Source organism: Nicotiana tabacum, chromosome 18 (assembly GCF_000715075.1).
Source record: "Nicotiana tabacum cultivar K326 chromosome 18, ASM71507v2, whole genome shotgun sequence".
Classification (NCBI taxonomy): Eukaryota; Viridiplantae; Streptophyta; class Magnoliopsida; order Solanales; family Solanaceae; genus Nicotiana; species Nicotiana tabacum.
The window spans coordinates 159,677,233-159,681,346 of NC_134097.1; positions in this window are offsets into that span (position 1 = coordinate 159,677,233).

Below are 4,114 nucleotides of genomic sequence, written 5' to 3' on the forward strand. Positions count from 1 at the left end.
TCATCGGGTTATGCCGGAAAGGGAAAGAGTCCTCGGGTTATGCCGGAAAAGGGAAAGAGTCCTCGGGTTATGCCGGGGAGTCATCGGGTTGTGCGAAAAAAGAGAAAGAGTCCTCGGGTTATGCCGGGGAGTCATCGGGTTATGCCGAAAAGGGAAAGAGTCTTCGGGTTATGCCGGGGAAGTCATCGAGTTATGCCGGAAAAGGGAAAGAGTCCTCGGGTTATGCCGGAGAAGTCATCGGGTTATGCCGGAAAAGGGAAAGATTCCTCGAGTTATGCCGGGGAAGTCATCGGGTTATGCCGAAAAAGGGAAAGAGTCCTCGGGTTATGCCGGGGAGTCATCGGGTTATGCCGAAAAGGGAATGAGTCCTCGGGTTATGCCGGGGAAGTCATCGGGTTATGCCGGAAAAGGGAAAGAGTCCTCGGGTTATGCCAGGGAAGTCATCAGGTTATGCCGGAAAAAAGGAAAAAGGTCCCTGGGTGATGCCAGGGAGGCCCACGGGTTATGCCGGGAATCAACTAGGGAATGAGACCCTTTTTAAGAAAAATGAGTAAAAATGCAGGAAAGAATTGGGAGGAGACTTCCCTTTTGGGTTGATTATTGCAGCATAGCTATTTCTAACCCTTGCGCATTTCCTTTTGGCTGCACCTGCCTTTTGCATGGTTGCACCTGCTTCTTGTGCGGTTTGTGCATTTTTTTTCTTTTGGTTGCACGTGCTTCTTGCACAGTTGCTTTGGATTGCACCTGTTTCTATTTTTCAAACAAAGAACAATTGTTAGTTTGAAACTGTGGTCGGTTTTGTGGCCTTCATTATTTTTCTTGGTCCCGGCCTCATTTCTGTTGAGAAACTTTGCCATTGATTGCCTTCAAAGGCGACCCCTTTTCAAACTGATAAGACTCAGATTTCAGGATTTCATGATGATTCGCCCGTGTAAGGCTTTGGTTCTTCCATCTCACTCTGCTTGGGGATTTGGAGGTAATCAAATGTCATGATCAGTCGGGATTGGACTGACGCATCACTGAGGCTGGGTATTTTCTTCACCTCTTGCTAGACGGAGCTCTATGAAACCGGTCCTGCCACATTTTCTTTCTAACACATTTTGGAATTTAGGGTTAAGCAGGGATTCAAGGAAATATAAACAAAGAGCGGAAAAAATGAATTTAAAAGAGAAACGTCCCTGTCGGGGGAAAAGAAGGACTTATCTAAGGTGCATGCTGGCTTCAAACTGACATGACACGTTTTTTGGACTGGATGCCCGAACCTCACGAACTTGCATTTTCTCATGAACCAAAACGGATCTATGTTTCCCAACCAGGGAACTTTGCCAGAACTTTCTGTGGTGAAATCATCTTTTCGGCCGACAGCGCCCTTTGCGGGTTTTTGCTAGTCGACCTCTCTCATTTCTCTTCTCACCGTCGCCCGATAGTACCTTTTGCGGGTTTTCACTAAACGAACTCTCTCATTCTTGGTTTCTCTACTCTCGTTGCTTCATGGTGCCCGAAGGTTTTCACCGATAAGACTCTCTCATTTTATTTCTCTCAATTTTAGAATGCATCAGCTTCCAACCATGATATTTCTTGGTTTCCCCCGCCTTTGGCAATTGATCCGAAGGACTTGTACTTGGTTTTTGGTAAAAAGAATTTTCGATGAAATTACAACTTCGGAACCATTTGGTGTGTCCGTGGTTGAACAATGATAACATCTGCCCCAGTTTCAACTTCAGGGAAAATTGGATTTTTGTTTTGGTGTGACTGAACCCCAGATAGAGGCTGCCTACGTATCCTTTCGGAATCAAGTCAGAACATAGTTCAAGCAAATCATTTGTGTGTGTTTGTTTTTCGGAGCGTCAGGGAATTTTTGATCCTCAAACCTAACTGCAATGGCTAGTGGCGTGGGACTTAACTTTTCTAACTTTATCTTGCCTTTGTAGGCCTTTCTTTTCTGTCTTCTTTCTTCCAACTTCAATTTTAGAGCATTTGGGGGTACCTTGGTTTCTTCAACTTCGCTGAGGCGATTAGCCACGTGAAACTCAACTCTTTCAACTTCAATTGCCTTTATAGGCGCTTTAATTTGATTTTCTCCTTCCAAGAGTTTTGATTCCTGAGCATCGGCTGCCATGGCCAGTCGAGGTCGTCTTGATGCCCCTGCTGAGGCTGGGTGCCTTTTGCAGATTAGCGTGTATCAAACGAAAGCCCTGTAAATCAGTCTTGCCATCCTTTCTTTGTCTTGGTTTTGGAACAGTGTTAGACCAAAAGGGATTCAAAGAGAAACAAATAATTGAATGGAGAATGAGTTTAAAACTAGAAGTGTCCCTTCCGGGGAAAGGAGAGAAGGACTTATCTGGAGTACATGCGGACTTCAATGAACATGACATACCTTTTGGACTGGATGACTGATCTGTGTAAACCGTCCCACTCTCAAAAATTTATCACAACTTTGCCTTGAATACCGAGGAACCTTGCCAGGACTCTGTTGATGCCGATGGCTGTGAGGATCTTATTTTCGATCATGGGCGTCCTTTGAGGGTTTTCACGAGCTGGCATTTTTCCTTTCATTTCTTACCATCTCCTTATAGTGCCCGTGTGGGTTTTCACTAACAAGACTCTCTCATTTTTATTTTTCTTTACTTATCGTCGCCTTACGATGCCCGTGTGGGTTTTCACCAATAAGACTCTCTCATTTTATTTCTCTTATTTTGCTTGCGAGGATCTAAGTAATTACATTCTCTGATCCTTGAACATTTTTATCGATTGATCGGAAGGACTTGAACAGGATTTGGGGTAAAACGAGCTTTGGATGGAATTACAACTTTAGAACCTTTCTGGCGAACTGTCGCCGAACCACTATAACTTTTGCCCCAGTTTCACTTTGGGGGGGGGGGGGATCTTGGTTTTTGTTTTGGTGTGACTGAACCCCAAGGAGAGGTTGCCTATGTATCCTTTTGGAATCAAGTCAAACGTAGTTCGGGCTGCATCATTTGTTTTTTTTTCTGATTTGCTTTGTTTTTCTCTTTCTTCTTCCCTTCCGTTTCCCTTTTTTTTTCTTTTTCATTGTCTTTTCTTCCTTTTTTTGTATATATATTTTCTTATTTTTCCAATTCTTTCTTCTTTTCTTTTTTTCATTTTTCTTTTTCATTTCAATTTTTTTTTCATTTTATTTTTCAATAATACTTTCAGGTTCCAAAGAGGGTAATCAAAGAAGAGTAACCAGCTCAAATTGGTTTGCAAAGGGTTGATAGTGTTTGGGTAGCGAGAATGAAAGCCTCCATCATCTCAACCGAAAAATATTAGAACTATATGTAGGATCTAACATAGTACCTTTTGACTGCATTTGCATTGACAGTTATTTCAAGGGCATTTCCTTCGATGTGTCCCAAGTACAACGCACTCTTTAGGCAGTACTCTTATTGCAATGCATGTACCTTTCCAATCTGGACCCAATTTTCTTTTAGCTTTTCCAACTCTTTGTTTTATTTTCTTAAGCGTATCTTCATTGCGATCTAATCCTTGATTCATTATTTCGAAGTCTGACAGCTTTCAGGATCCGGACATGAAGTCCGCAAACATGTCGTGTTATTGAAATCTGCATTTAAGAGAATTGAAAAGAGAATAAGAAGGAAAAATGACAAGATTAAGAGAAGAGATATTCCTAGACAGTGAAATATTAATTTCATTTTTTTTCTTGATTTTGATTGAATTTTTTTTGATTTTTTTTTGAAGATAGAAGGGTTTATACAAGAAAGTAAGACAATAAAGTAAAACATCTGGATCACACCCTGAGATAATCTGGATGCAGAAAGGATAGCAAGACTGGCTACCGAGACTCCCGTCATATGGGGAACTTTCATGTTTGGCAACCATTTTATGGCTTTTCTTCTATCTCGGCAATGGTTGTAATGACCTTCAGTGCCGGATCAAATTCCTCATCTTCACAAATCATTCCGACTATTGGCCTGTTGTTATGGGCGGGCAACAGATTGTTCATCACATCAGGAGCTTCTTCATCCCGAAAAACGATTCTTTCAACTTCAATCGAATCTTCAACTGCCCTTTTGAGGGTCCAACAGTCCTTTGTATTGTGCCTCACTGCTCCAGAGTGGTATTCACATATAGT